Consider the following 17,132-nt stretch of genomic DNA (forward strand, 5'->3'; position numbering starts at 1 on the left):
ATTAGAGCCACATAGCAATTTCTTTATGCTTATGAAAAATTGATCTTTGGTGGAGACAGTTCGTTAATATGCTTATGGAAAATTCTTCTTCGCTCAAATGAGTATTGTATGATAGCCTTTGGTGGAGATTATTCCAACATAGACGCTCCCAAGCAAATTTGGGACACTATGAAGCCTCAAAGGAATATTGTACGACAATTGAAAATTAGTTGGAAATTGGTGTTTATTAGAAACTTCGAATATAGACTCTTGAAATTATTGGTTTTTAGTGGAGATTATTCCAATATAGAAGCTGTCAAACAAATTTGGGATAGTATGAAGGGAACAAATTAGCACAGCTCAAATTCTCCTTTTAGGAAGGAATACCAGAGTTCTTTCAAATTAGTACCACCTTCTTCCCGCAATTGTAGCAAAGATCTTAAAATTTATTTATTTGAGAACTCTTGTTGTTCTTCTTCTCCAAGGTTGTGCAGTTCGTTAGTGACTTCTTTCTTTGACAACATTTGCTCTCCAAGGTTGGGCAGTTTTTTAGTGACTTCTTTCTTTGTCAACATTTATGTATCCATGTGTCTTATTGTTACTCCGACTTTTACTTGTGTAAAATACTTCGTTTTCACTCTTCAGGGTGATACCTCTCATTTGCTTAGCTATAGGTTCTTGGCTGGCTGGCTGGCAACTTCTTTTTCACTCTTCGGCGAGATACCTCTCATTTGCTTAGTAATGGCTTCTTGGCTGGCTTGCTAGCAACTTCTTTTTCACTCTTTGGCGTGATACCCCTCATTTGCTTTATTATGGCTTCTTGGCTGGTTGGCTGGCAAATTTTCAAACTCTACAAGTCATAGTTGAGCATGAAATTCTTGTTCAGTTATCTCCAAGCAGATCGACTTGATCTTGTGGAAGTATTGAGTCAACGTCATGTCACGTTGTGAAATTGATAACAGCTCGTTCTCCAAAAGTTGTAGTTTCATATTGTTCTTCTTTGAGAACAATATCATGAATATGTCTCATGCTTCTTTCAACGTCTTGTCATCCCAAATGTGCTCAACATCTCTTTTGTTCGGTTGTGGTTTTCAAGACAAACATTGCTTCTCTCTAGGACTAGGATAGTGTCAAGATCTTTACATATAAACTAGTTCTTAGGAATTTTTTCTTTTTATTTGAAACGTTTCCCCCTTTTTCCTTTTTAGTTTAATCAACTGTTTTAGTTTAACCCGTTGTTTAAACAAACAATTTCTTTTCATATGTCTATTTCGACAAGCCTCTCTCTAGGACTAGCACAGTGTCCAGATCTTTACATCTTTCGTGTTGGTTGGAGTTTACCCGACAAGGAATTTCACTACCTTAGGACCGTTATAATTATGGCCACCATTCACTAGGGCTGATCGCCTGCTCCTCTGATTTTCCAGCACTGGCAGGCGTCAGCCTCCATACATGGTCTTAAGGTGGTGATTTTTCTTACCACCATGATAACCCTTTTGAGCTTATTCGTATTATGATCGAAGAGAGGTCAGTTTGACCCAGAGATAGATGGTGAAAAAAAAAAAAAAAAAAAAAAAGTCCCTAATTCAAAATATAGTGTGAGAGGGGCCAAGCTTCGACTCAAAATTTTCTACTTAATTTAAGATCGCTGCTGTATGCATATCATAAACATTGAATGCAGAAATACTTAATTTAAATTGTCATAAAACATAACCTTCAGCTAAAAACATAGCTACAGACTTACGTGTTTCGAACGATAAATAAAATAAATAAACGTTTAAATTAAAAACATCCTATCCTAGTCTAAGTCTAAGAAAATAAATACAACCACCTTATGCATGTGCCATAGTCTCGAGTTGCGATGCTGTCGTGAATGCCTTGCCTCAACCTGAAATAAAAGTAGCACGTGACTTGAGTATTTTAAGAACATGTGAATGCAATGACGGGACCTATCATATCAGTCTATTTTTCCTACGGCACTATTCTAATGGGAAGCTTGAATGTGTATCATATACTCTACACACATCCCATATGTGCGAGTATGGGCTCACCAGACAATTTGCACACCGTTGGGCCCCTTTTCTTATCGGACGAGCCTTCTCTGGTAGCTTAACTTTTGCTGGATACCCATTAGAATTAGTAATCGTCACGGCAGCATTATGTAAAACATAACGATACTTCGCCTGCCTAATGGATGTACGCATCCATACCCTCGTGATGAAATAGGGGTATCCCCCAATGCATGAGCACACATAATGCATGAGGTCCCAACCTTTTTCTGTTTTTATTATCATTTAATACAACCCCGCTAGTGTTCTGTACATATCATATCGTTTTTCATATCATTTCACGTATCGTTCATCATTCATTTCATATCGTTTCTCATTCTTCAGTTCTCATATCATACATAATTCTAACGGGGTTATATTTCATGCCATTTATCGTGATTTCATGTCATTCATATCATGCAATATACACATAATTTAGGAGACATAACATTTCATGATATGGAATCAAATCAAGGAAAGTATGAAACGGATTACCTTGATGATCTAGATCAAGAGTAAAGAAAACTTGTTTCTAAACTTGTGATTTGAATCACTCCACAAGAGGTTTGATCGATACCACTTGAATGACTCTAGCATGCAAGTTCTAAACACAAGAATTTGCAAAGAATATCTTAGCTCTCAACAAAGCTAAAAAAAATAGAAATTATATTCTTTCTTAATCCCAAAATGTGATGTCTCTAATAAAAGAAAAGAAAGTAGTGTTTACAACCTTAACCTAGACACAACCTTAAACTTAACTTCTATATGAAAAAACAAATAAATATTTAAATTATAATTAAATAGTGCAATGAATGAAATGTGCTTATTAGTCATCTTTGGACTAGTTCCATAAATTTAGAGTTCATTAAATGCAACTTAAAGTGCATTTAATGCATCTCTTTCTTGAAACACAACTTTGCACAACATATAATGGAGGTTTCCAACGTCTTCTAGAAGATGAGCTCACCATAGCTTGAATACAAGTGTACAAGGTTTGTTCTAGCTTCTTGGCTCTCGTCCTTGTAATTGGACCTTGAGGTATGGAAATTCCTTGGTCGTGGTTCATATCATTCTCCCCTTCTTGAGAAGGATTCGTCCTTGAATCCCAGCCATCACCTACATCAAAAGGACTCAAATCAACAACATTAAAAGTTGCACTATTACCATACTTACCTGATATCAATTTTATAAGCATTGTCGTTGATATGCTCAAGAACTTAAAATGGTCTATCTCCTCGTGGTAAAAGCTTAGATTTTCTTTGAGTAGGAAATCTTTCTTTTCATAAATGCACCTAAACCCAATCTCCTGGCTTGAAGATGACAATCTTGCGTCCTTTATTAATTTGGGTGGCAACCTTAGAATTTTGCTTCTCAATTTGTTCTTTTACTTGGTTGTGCAGGTTATGAACAAACTCAACCTTGGCATTTGCATCAAAATTCACAAACTATTTTGACGGCATAGGTAACAAGTCAATGGGGGTTAAAGAATTAAAGCCATAAACAACTTCAAAAGGTGTGCATTTAGTAGTGCTATGAGCAACCCTATTTGAAACCACCCGCTCATCGACAACGCGACTTACAGGAGTTACCATCCACACCAATAACAAACTCCGACAACCAACCATAAATTTAGAAACATTTCCAAAACATTTCTATAAACATCTAATAAAACATTTAAAACAAGTACTATTTAAAACATTAAACAACCAACATAACTTTTAAACAACGAAAAGCAAACTACATAAACAGACCGATACATGGATTCCCAGTGGTCCCTAGCCCGTTGGTCTCGTCCTCGGTTGACCTGCATCTTCTAAATCTGGAAAAAAAAGTTATAATAATTTTTATAGTAATTAAATTACCTAGTAAGTAGCTAACTTATCTTTCACGAGTTATAACTAATCTTTCCCCAAGTGTTTTTAAGTTTTATTCGCCATTGACTCCTAGTTTCTCTTACCAGAGTCACCTGTTCATTAATGCGGTATCTCAGCTACCTCCAGCTTAGGTTACTGACTCTCTCTCTATATGCTTATCTAAAATTTTCGGACTCATATGCAAGACTCGCTCTCGGTCAAATACGGCCCATCTACTAATTTCTCTGGCGGCCTGTTCATCTCATATACCAAAGGTCAGGACTACTCTCATTCTCTCTGACTTAGCACTCTGCGCGTTGGTCAGGAACTCCGCAGGAATTAGTAAACTACAATACTCATATATATAAGTCATGGCTCAACAACCAATAAGCATATCCTAGAGTCATAACCTTTCCATTAACATGCATAACATACTCACGTCCAATGCATGTTTTGATACATTTATAATGTTTGACACAAAACATTCCGGTAATCATTAATAACATGCTTACATCACAAGCAAACAGTCACAATATACAATAGACATTAAATATCATCACAGCTCATATTAACATATTAAGCTCTTAATCATGTAAACAACATACTCACAAGTTGTAAAACAAGTTAAGAGCTAGTTTAAAGAACGATATGCTACTTACTTGGTTTCGAATCCTGTTTTCCCTTGGAGGTACGTTTAATAGGGTATTTCAACCCAATTCCTTCCTATTAGACCTATATTTCACAATTTTCAAGATAAGTATAGACCAATCTTGATAGGACAGGTCAGAAGGAGTCGAACGGGACAATCCGGGAGCCAAAACAATGACGCACGCGCTCCCACTCTCTCTATCAACAGAATTCACACGCCCTTTCTTCTTCCTTGCAATTTCCTGCAATTTTCCCACTTTTACATTAATTCCCATTAAGTCCCGAGGCCATACTCCAACCCTACAACTCGTATTTCGTCCCAACTTCTTCTATAACTTTATAGATCTCTTTATTACGATTCTAACAAGTCCTATTTCATTACCTATTACTCAACATACACCAAGATATCAAGTTTTAAATGTTCGGTAATATGGGTTTTGCGTTACCTTCGTATAAACGTTCGATTCAGCTCAAAATTGCCCTTTGTCCTTAAAGAACTTCTCGGCAACAACCTCCCTCTTCTGATTCCTGAGTAGTAACTGAGTGTAATCAAGCTAAACCACACCAAATCCGAAATCCCCAATATTTCTACTCTATTTTTGGTGTTCCCCTTCTCTCGTGTTCTTCATTTTTAAATCCAAACCTACTCCCCATCTTGCTTCCACCACTAACTCACAAATCATCCAATCACAGTACAAATATACATATTATTATTATTATTTTTAGATTATTACAATTCTACCCTCTTTTTAGAAACTTTCGTCCTCGAAAGTTTCTAACTCTACAAACAAGTGCGGATATTCTCGTTTAAACACCTCTTCTCATTCCCAAGTAGCTTCACTAGCTTGGTGATTCTTCCATAAATTTTTAACAAAGGGAATATCTTTGCTACGCAAGGATCTCACTTTCCACGCCAAAATTTTAATAGGTCGTTCTTCATAGCTTAAGTCCTCCTTTAACTCCAAGTCTTCATAACAAAGAATATGCATAGGATCTGCAACATACTTCCTCAATATCGAAACGTAAAAAACGTTATGTATAGTATTCAACAAACTTGTAGGCTACTGGGCCAATTCTTTCGAGGATCTTGAAAGGTCCAATAAAACACGGGCTAAGCTTTCCCGTCTTACCAAATTGCAAAACACCACGAACTGGTACAACTTTCAAGAACACATGGTCCCCCACCTCGAACTCTAGGTCCTTCCTCCTAACATTAGCATAACTTTTCTGACAACTTTGAGCGGTTAGAATTCTCTTCCTAATCTTCTGTATCGCCTCATTGGTCGTCCGTAGCAAATCTGGTCCTAACAGCTGTTTACTACCTACTTCCTCCCAATAAATTGGAGTTCGACACCGTCGTCCATAAAGTGCCTCAAAAGAAGCCATCTGAATGGTTGCCTGATAACTATTGTTATAGGCAAATTCCACCAAATATAGGTAGGTGTCTCAACTGCTAGCAAAATCAAGTACACATGCACACAACATATCCTCGAGAAATTGATTTAATCTCTCTGTTTGTCCATCTGTCTGAGGATGGAAAGTTGTACTAAACTTCAGTTATGTACTAAGGGCTTCTTGAAGACTCTTCCAGAATCGAGAGGTAAACCGTGCATCCCTATCTGACACAACAGAAACTGGTACACCATGCAACCTTACAATCTCCTTTAAATACAATTGTGCCAACTTGTCAACTGAATACGAAACGTTCCCTGGTATAAAATGAGATGTCTTAGTTAATCTATCCACAACAACCCATATCACTGTAAACCTTGACTGGGTTCTAGGTAGTTCTGTAATGAAATCCATGGTCACCTCTTCCTACTTCCACTGGGCACATTTAGAGGTTGCAATAATCCAGCAGGTTTTTGTCTAGGTGCCTTAACTTGTTGACAAGTTAAACACCTACTCACATATTCAGCAACATCTTTCTTCATCCCAGGCCATTTCCAAGTATGTTTTCAAATCCTGATACATCTTTTTGGCACCTGGATGTACGGTATAGGGAGACTCATGTGCCTCAGATAAGATCTTCCTCTTGATCTCCACATCGTTTGGAACACAAGTTCGATTCTGTCACTTCAAACATCCATCGCCTGTCATCAAGAAATCCTTGACTCGTTCAGTCTCAAGTTGCTTCACGACTTTTGCAAAATAAGGGCACCTCTACTTACCCTGAGTAATTTGTTGCTGCAACGTCGGGCAGATAATCATAAGAGCTAGCTAAGTTGTCGCTTCCCTGACCAACACAACTATCTGAGCTTGTTCAATCTCCATCTGAATGTTGGGTTGTGTCGTCAACATTGCAGATGAGTGAGCTGTCTTACGACTCAAGGCATCAGCTACCACATTAGCTTTATCAGGGAGATGTAGAATCTCCATATCATAATCTTTCACTAACTCCAACCATCGACGCTGCCTCATGTTAAGCTCTTTTTGGGTGAACCGATATTTGAGACTCTTATGATCGGTATATATTTGTATCTTCACACCATACAGATAATGTCTCCATATTTTCAGAGCAAACACCACAGCAACTAACTCTCCCATTCTGCATAAGTACGCAACTCAACCCATTCTTAGAGGCATCACTATAAGTTACTAGATTCCCAGTACCGTCGAGTACAGTAAGTACTGGGGCTGACGCTAGTCTTTCCTTGAGTTCCTGAAAACTCCTTTCACAAGCTCGACTCCACTCAAATTTCTTTCCTTTACGAGTTAACTGAGTCAGTGGCGCTACAATCTTTGCGAAGTCCTTAAAAAATCGCCTGTAGTATCTTGCTAAACCCAGGAAACTTCTCACCTCAGTAACTGTAATTGGTCGAGCCCAACCTATAACTGCCTTCACCTTTGCTGGATCAACGGCTATACCATCCTTGGATACCACATGACCAAGGAATACTACTTTCTAAAGCCAAAACTCATATTTTGAGAATTTGGCATATTATCTTTGTTCTGCATGTTCATCTTTTGTCTTGGAATAAACCAAGATATCATCAATGAACACAATGACAAAAGATTCCAGAAAATCCTGGAATACCCGACTCATCAGCTCCATAAATACTGCAAGGGCATTAGTCAAGCCAAAAGACATTACAACAAACTCATGGTGCCCATAACGGTACAAAAAAGCCGTCTTCGGTATGTCCTCTTCCTTGACTCTTATCTGGTGATAACCAAAACTAAGATCAATCATCGAAAATACTGCTACCCCTTGAAGCTGGTCAAACAAGTCGTCAACTCGCAGCAAGGGTTACTTATTTTTCATGGTCACCTTATTCAGCTCCCTATAATCAATGTAGAGATGGAGTGTACCGTCCTTCTTCTTCACAAACAACACCGGAGCTCCCCACGGTGACACACTAGGTCGTATGAATCCCTGGTTCAACAACTTCTACAGTTGCCATTTCAACTCTTTCAATTCTGCAGGGGCCATCCTATAAGGAGCTTTAGAGATAGGTGTCGTCCCTGGTTCAAGTTCAATGCCAAAGTTGACTTCCCGCTCTCGTGGCAAGCCAGGCATCAGGGAAGACATCCAGGAACTCATTCACCACAAGTACAGCTGATACATCTGTATCAACTCATCTCACTTCTAACCACACTAGCCAGGAATGCCACAGCACCGTGACTAATCAACTTCCTAGCCTTTAAAGTAGTTATTCTTGGGAACACTTCTCGGCTTCGTACCCTGAAACCAGAAGCTCTTTCCGATTGGGGGGGGGGGGTGAAAAACTATCTCCTTCTTATAATAGTTGACACTGACATGATGAGCAGATAGCCAACCATGCCCAAAATAATATCGTAATCATACATATCTAGCACCATTAACAACACGCCTAATGGTTGGCCAGATACTTCTACCTTATCCAGTTTCACCCTTTCACGAGTCATCAATATGACTCCTGAAGGTGTAGAGACCAGAACCTCATAACTTCGGGGGTCACCACAACAACAGACCCCGATCCTCAGTCAAACCACATGCAAGGAAGAAAACAAAAAACGTAGAGTTTGAGGAAGACACCGACGACGCTCCGGCTAAGCCAAACCATATGAAATCGACTTTGAAACCTTTGATCTCCCCACGAAAACAATTCCAAAGACCTTTACACACCAGGGATAGATTTCGACATTGCTTACACGTCGTACACCATCGAGAAAGGAAGACAGAATATCGGGTTTTCGAAGTCTCTCAGATCTAGGAGTCTCAGACCTTGTCGAGCCAAAATAACACATAAACGGGTTTAGGGGGAAGAGGGGACTCAGGAACGAAAGGAAAACGAGGAAAATGGACATCGAAAATGGCGTTACCGTGTGGAGAGAGGGATCGCCAAAAAAATTTGAATAACCGGACGAAGAAGACGAAGTTCGACCCGAGGTTCGGACCTCGCGACCCAAACTGAGTCCAACCCACTTCAGTCCAAACCTCGGCCGATGACACCCCCACGGCACAGATGCCTCAGCCCAAACCAGAAAGCCCAATTACGGCCTAACCCATTAGCTGTGACCTGAGACCAAAAAACCAACCGACCCGAGACCCGCAAGCCCAATCCAATACCCGACGCTGACAGCCCAACCCACCTGTAACCGTTTCCTTTCAACCCAGGTCCGGTCCACCACTCGCGGTCAGCCTAGACCCGCGACTGCAACCCGTAAACCAGCGCCTTGGCCCGACTTCGGCTACCACACAAGGATGCTTCTAGTAGTGCCACGTGGCAGCAACTGGCGCAAAACTCCCCTCGGCTCAAGCGGCTTATTCTGCTCGGGAATCCTTTTTTCGACCTGTTCGACATTGTTTTGACCCTCCCAAACTTGATTTCGACCCCATTTAAGGTAAAATAGATCATTTTAAGGTCGTATTTCACAAATTCAAGTTGAAAATTAATTATGTTTGTGAAATACTAACGAAGGTATCGAAAGAACCAATAGGAACCAACCAACAACTGAAGCGTAGGACATATACGAAGTAAGTGGCTCACCCTTCGTAAGTTACGCGTTGTATGTTGTATGTTGTCACGTGCCCGTGGATTCGCACGTGTCATTAAATTGTATGCTAGACTGTTATGCTTGAATACGTAAACTTGGAAATGTGAATGTATGCTCTTTAGTATGATGTGATGTGTTGTGCTTATGACGTTTATGATATTTCTGGATGATTCTCGTATGAACGGTACTATAATTTTGAATGTAAACAACATGAAATGTATGACATGTAATCACGATAAATAACATGAAATGTAACCCCATTAGGATTATGAATGATATGTAGACTGAAAAATGAGAAACGATATGACATGCATGAAAAATGATAGCGGAGTTATATTTAATAATGTTGAAAATGGAAAAATGTTGGGACCTCATGCATTATGTGTGCTCATGCACTAGGGGGATACCCCTATTCCATCACGAGGGCACGGACGCGTACATCCATTAGGCAGGCGAAGTGTCGTTATGTTTTAAATAATGCTGTCGTGACGGTTACGAATTCTAATGGTTGTCCAGCAAAAGTTGAGCTACCAGAGAAGGCTCGCCAGACAATTAAAGGGGCCCAGCCGTGTGCGAACTAATTGGTGATCCCATACTCACACGTATGGGCTGTATAGAGTATATGGTACATATCCAAGCTGCCCAATTAGAATAAGTGTCGTAGGAAGAAAAATAGACTAATAGGTCTTGTCATAGCATTTTGCATGTTCTTGTTGCATAACCTTGATAGGGGGTCACTTACTGAGTATTCTAAAAATACTCAAGCCTCGTGCTATTACATTTTCAGATAAAGGCAAGGCACCCATGTGAGACCGACGACAGCATCGCACATCCCGGGATCGTGGCACATGCATAGGATAGTTGTTTTCTATTTATAGTATAGGTTAGTATAGGTTGAATTTCATTTGTATTCGTAGAATAGGTTAGTATAGGTTTAATTCCCGTTGGCATAATTAGTATAGGCTAGTATAGGTTGAATTGTAATTACATTAATAAATCATAGGTTAGTATAGAACATTTAGTTCGGAGTTGTTTTTTTTTTTTTTTTTTTTTTTCCTTTCTTTCCCTTGTATTAGTTGTTCATGAGTTAATAAATGACAGATTGATGTTGCATTTATAATAAGAGTCCATTTAAAGTAAATTCAGCATTAAATGTAGAAGCATTAAGATAAATTTCTCATTTAAAATATAGTAACGACCTTAGATTGAATAGAAAAATCTTAGGGGCGTTACATTTCACATATCGTTCATCATTCATATCATATCGTTTCTCATTCTTCAGTTCTCATATCATACATAATTCTAACGGGGTTATATTTCATGTCATTTGTTGTGATTTCATGTCATTTATATCATGCAATATACACACAATTTAGGAGACATAACATTTCATCATATACATATCATAGCATAACATATTGCATCACAATATCTCATATCATAAATATGTCAGTTTATACCTTATCAGACTTATCTTCACTTAAATCACGTTAATCTCTGGGTAAGAGGTCATTCTCATTTTTTTTTTCTCAAATTAAATTTGGCAATGTTATTTTTCATTTTTTCTTTTCTTTTTACAAACTGTGATTTTTTTAACTTAAGGAGTGGGTTGAGGTGGGAAAAGGATGAGAGGTTGGTGGAGAGAATGAGTGAGAGTTGTTTGTTTTATTTATTTATTTATTTATTGATTTATTATATTTTTTTAACTAATTTTTTTTATTTGTTTATTTATGATTGGCTGTTACACTTTTATCTCAGTAGCACAATTTTCATGTTGGTGACAACAGAAAACTGGAGTGAGATTGAGAGGAGGAGTGATTTGAATGATGGGGAGGGAGGTTCTTTTATAGGGGGATTCCCGAAGTTGGTTGGGATTTTTGTGGATGAAATTGAATTCACCTCCTCCTTCTCTTCCGTAGTAACTAATTCAAACTTCTATGATTACCTTCAACACCCTCCTTTAAACTGAATTATGTGGAAATCAGTTTACGACTTCACTTCATCTTTTTGATATACATCTTGGATTCTGCACATCCACATCTTTCTTCTAACCTTCTCGAACAATGGTTGTTTCAAGGGCTTTGTGAATAGGTCTGCGATTTGTTCATCACTTCGGCAAAAGTTGAGTTCAATAATGCCTTCTTTACACAAATCACACAAGAAATGAAATCGAACATCGATGTGCTTGCTTCTTCCATGCAACACAGAATTTTTAGACAACTTAATAGTTGACATATTATCACAATATATAACCGTCGTACCTGGTTGCTTCTGATTAAGAATTTCAAGCATTTTTCTTAACCAAATTGCTTGGCACGAGCATGCTGCTGCTGCCACAAATTCTGCTTCTGTAGTTGAGAGTGTTACAATAGGTTGCTTCTTTGAAGACCGGCAAATAGCTCCTGAACTCATCATGAAAATACTTCCTGGAGTACTTTTACGATCATCTATATCACCTGCATAGTCGCCATCTGTATAGCCAACCATCTTCGGATCATCTCCTTTCTTGTAGAATACCCCCAAACCGAAGGTTCCTCTCACATAACGAAGTATCCTTCTTGTTGCATTGAGATGTTTTTCCGTTGGATGCTCCATGTAACGACTTATCATACTAACTGCATACATGATATCTGGTCTTGTTGAAGTTAGGTACATCAAACTTCCCACAATTTGTTTGAAGTACCTATTATCAACCTCTCGCCCGTCAATATCCTTGTGCAACTTTAAACCCAATTCTGATGGAGTTCCAAATGTGCGCTCATCCAATTTAAATCTTTCAAGTAATTCTTGAGCATACTTCTTCTGACAGATAAAGTTACCTGCGGGAGTTTGAGTAACTTCTACTCCAAGAAAATATCTCATCAAGCCAAGATCTGTCATTTCAAATTCCTTCATCATGCTCTTCTTAAAAAATTCAAACATTTCTTCATTATTGCGAGTAAATATTAAATCATCAACGTATAAGCAAATAATGATAATGTTACCTCCCTTTTCAGTTTTCACATACAACGTATGTTCATACGGGCATTTAGTGAATCCCATCTTTTCAAAATGAGAATCAATGCGACTGTACCATGCCCTCGAAGCTTGCTTCAAACCGTACAAAGCTTTCTTCAACTTGTATACTTGTTCCTCTTTGCCATTTTGAACAAAACCTTCTGGTTGCTCCACATATACTTCTTCTTGAAGCTCTCCGTGTAAGAAGGCCGATTTCACATCAAGTTGATAAATAGGCCAAGATTTCTGTGCTGCAATAGAAATTATGAACCTGACAGTGTCTTGACGTGCCACTGGTGCAAATACCTCCTTATAATCAATTCCATACTTTTGCTTGTATTCTTTTGCAACAAGTCGCGCCTTGTACTTATCCACCTCACCATTTTCATTCAACTTGGTTTTGAAAACCCATTTTACTCCGATTGTTTTCTACCCTCTAGGAAGATCAATGAGCTCCCAAGTCTTGTTCTTCTCTATGGATTTGATTTCACTGTCCATAGCTTCCTTCCATTTCTTCTTCTTTACTGCTCCTTCATAGACAGTTGGATCACTATCCATAAAGAATGCAAAATAACCACTATCACTTGATTCATAGTCCATCTCATAATCAATCATCCAGTTTGGTCTCTTTCTTGTTCTTTGATGTCTTTGATTATGAATATGATCTTCTTCTACTGGTTCTTATTGTTGAGCTTGTGATGAGCTCTCTCCATGCTCATAGTGAGGCTGAATAGGGGCTTTCAGTTTGTTCTTCTTCAAGATCTACAAGAATCTGCTGATTCACAATGATCTTTTCTTCCCATGTCCAAGTCTTCTTTTCGTCAAAGACTACATCACGACTTACCACCACCTTCTTTGTCAAAGGATCATAGAGCCTGTACGCCTTAGAGGTCTCGCTTACTCCAAGGAACACACACTTCAAACTCTTGTCCTCAAGTTTCTTCCTTTTCTCATCAGGAACGTGTGCATATGCTATGCACCCAAAGATTCTAAAGTGGTCTACTGCAGGTTTTCTTCCGCTCCATGCTTCTTGTGGAGTCATATCTCTAACAGAAAAAGTAGGGCTCCGGTTGAGAATGTGAACGGACCACACAACAGCTTCTGGCCAGAATTCCTTCGGGACTTCTCCTTTATTTAGTAAACTTCGAACCATGTTGGGAATGGTCCTGTTTTTCCTTTCGGCCACACCATTTTGTTGTGGTGTATATGCTGTTGTTAACTGCCTCCGTATGCCCATTCTCTTCACAAAATTTAATAAACTCGTTCGAGCAGAACTCTCCACCTCTATCAGTTCTTAAAGCCTTGACTCTTCTTCCAGTTTTCGCCTTCATAGTAGCAAAATTTTTTTTTGAAGCAATCAAAGGCTTTTGATTTGGCGTGCAAGAAATAAGTCCACGTTTTTCGACTAAAATCATCGATGAGGGTCATGAAATATTTCTTGTTACCATTTGATGCCGGAGAGATGAGACCACATATGTCTGAATGAATCAACTCCAAAATTGCTTGAGCTCTTCTTGATTTTCCAGATGGAAAAGAGTTTCTTTCATGTTTTGCTACTACACAGCTCTCGCAAATTTCCGTTGGTGGAGTAATATCTGGCAACCCAGTTACCATCTTCTTTGAGGACAACGTCTTTAATCCTTTGAAGTGTAGATGACCATACCTAAAATGCCGAAGCCAGGTGGTATCTTCTTTCTTCACCATCAAACTTTTGGCAACGATATTTAACGTCAACGGATATAGGCGATTGGTCGTCATCTTAGCAATCGATCCTCTTTTGGAGTCACAAATCTCACATTCATCATTTTGAAATGTGATCACATACTCCTTTTCTTGTAACTGACCGATACTAAGTAAGTTGGCCTTCAGATCAGGAATGTAGAATACATTAGAAATAGACTCTACAAAGCCATTTCTAGTCTTGATATCTACGGTTCCTTTTCCCATCACTTGGAGAGTTGAATTGTTGCCAAGAGAAACCGTAGTATGAAAATTTTCATCCAGAGTTGAGAAGAATTCCTTACAACCTGTCATATGGTTGCTGCATCCAGAGTCTACGACCCATACACCTTGATCTGCAACCTTCATAGCATGGAATGACATTAACAATGTTTCTTCTTCTCTTCTCTCCACAAAATTGGATTGATCTCTTTTTTCCTTTTGGAGCCTAGTATAGCATTCATTTTTGTAATGTCCAAGGCGTTCACATCTGTAACATTCCACCTTAGACTTGTCAAAGTGTCTCTTGCCTTTGTTGTCATAATCGTTTCTGACTAGGTCTGCTGACCTGCCAACATCTCCACTTCTTTCTCGACTGCCTCTCCCACGACCACTACCTCTTCTTTGCCCTCTACCTCTAGAGCTTGAAGGTTCACTTGGTGTGGATATCTTTAAGGCTGTCATCTCCTCTATTACACTTGTACGATTGAGTCTCTGCTCATGTACTAATAGGGAGCTTTGGAGTTCATCTATTTGCATCTATTCGACATTGTTTGCTTCTTCGATAGAACATACAATGTAATCGAACTTTGGAGTTAGTGGTCGCAAAATCTTTTCTACGACCGCAACATCCGTGATTGAACCACCATGCATCCTCATTTTACTTGCAAGACTTATAACATTGCCAATATAATCATTCACCGTTTCTCCCTTTTACATTTGGAGAATTTCAAAGTCTCTTCTAACTGCTTGAAGTTGAGCATGCTCTACTCTCGTTGAGCCTTGATACTTCCTCCTCATAGAATCCCAAATTTCCTTGGATGTCTTCTTTTGAAGCATTGTTTCCAAGATAGTCCTATCAATGGACTGAAATAAATAGTTCTTGACCTTCAGGTCCTTCAACTTCGATGCTGCCAACAGTTGCTATTGACCAGCTGAGAGTATCTCATCTTCATTTGGTTCTTCATAACCCGTCTCCACCATATCAAAGAACTCCTTTGATCTGAGAAAATTTTCCATCAACATTGCCCAATGATCATAGTGACCATCGAACCTTGGGATGGCGGGCTGAACGTAGCTCTCAACTTGTTTTTCTACTGCCATTTTTTTTGCTGCTGCAAGATTGCTCTGATACCAGTTGTTGGTGACAACAGAAAACTGAAGTGAGATTGAGAGGAGTGATTTGAATGATGGGGAGGGAGGTCCTTTTACAGGGAGGATTCCCGGAGTTGGTTGGGATTTTTGTGGATGAAATTGAATTCACCTCCTCCTCTTCCGTAGTAACTAATTCAAACTTCTATGCTTAGCTTCAACATTTCAATCAACCGAAAAAGTTATTTATTCTAAAATTCCTAGCACGAGAATAATATATTCATTTTATTATATTATAATTACACTCCATTTTATTTGAAAATATGCTAACATAACAATAAATGGAGAGTATCTATAATTTACGGGAAATGTGTCTATAACCATAAATGAGATTTGTATGAACATCTATTCAAATGGTCATGTCATCCATTAATTATGTTGTTAATAGATTATTAATTGTAGTACATATATTTTGTGCATCAGGTTAGAATAATTTTTAAACTCAACCCAATTATTCACGTTGTAATTTTTTTTTATCTAAATAAGTGAAATAATAAACTCAATTATGAGGCTGAGTTGGTTTGAGCTGTTCTAGTAGTTTATTCAATTTATTGTTTTTAATAAAAGTAAAATTTTAATGGGTAAAAGGTTAATTTATTTGTTTCAAACATTTGTTTAAGATTTACAACTCAACAGTATATAATTGTATGTGAGCAGATACGTCTTTTTTTTTATAAGAACTCATAAACCAACCGTATTTATAAAATTTTTATTTATTTAATTCAATACAAATTAGATAAGTTCTTAATCTAATCCAAATTGTACAATGTGAATTGGATTGATCACGTTTTTTTTGTTAGATTATCGAATTTCTTTTAACGAACTTGAAAATTTATGAAAGAGTAATCGCAGTTCACATGAGGATCATGGGTTTATAGATAAATAACACTTATCTCCATCTACTGGAAAAACTAAAATAGAGTGACCAGAGCTCATGTTCAAAATAAACAATATAGGGTTGTGGTTTGTAATCTGGGATAGAGTCAGCATTACAATTTTATTTTCGATTTTTAGAAATTATATTTATTTTCCCCTAATTTTCATTTAAATATTTAAAATAAGTACTCATTTAATTTACAAATAAAATATTTTCAAAACCAAGCATTTAACTTATTATTTAATTTGCAAATAAAATTTTTCAAAATTGAGCATTTAACTTATTTATCCACTAACATTTATTTTAATATTTTTGAAATAAATTACCAGTAATTGATCAAATTAAAATAATTATAAAAAAAAAACCGTGAAAATACTCCTAAAAGTTAAAACGTATTAAATAAAGCAAAAAATAATAATTGAAAAAAAATTCAAAACTAATATTTAAAATGAGATTTAAAATTCAGTCAAATTTTTTTTTTCCTATTTTTGAGAAATGAGTACAAATAGATCCCATATCTATTTAATATTTAAAATTAGAAAATAAGTTTCAATCATATCCCTAATTTTTCTCAGTATTTAACAAAAAAAATTCTTTAAATTCTTTATAAATAGGAGTAATGACAATTTAAGTTGGAGTGAAAGTGACAATTACATAGCA

The sequence above is a fragment of the Cucurbita pepo genome, chromosome 20 (genome assembly GCF_057944985.1).
Source record: "Cucurbita pepo subsp. pepo isolate OVF chromosome 20, ASM5794498v1, whole genome shotgun sequence".
Lineage (NCBI taxonomy): Eukaryota > Viridiplantae > Streptophyta > Magnoliopsida > Cucurbitales > Cucurbitaceae > Cucurbita > Cucurbita pepo.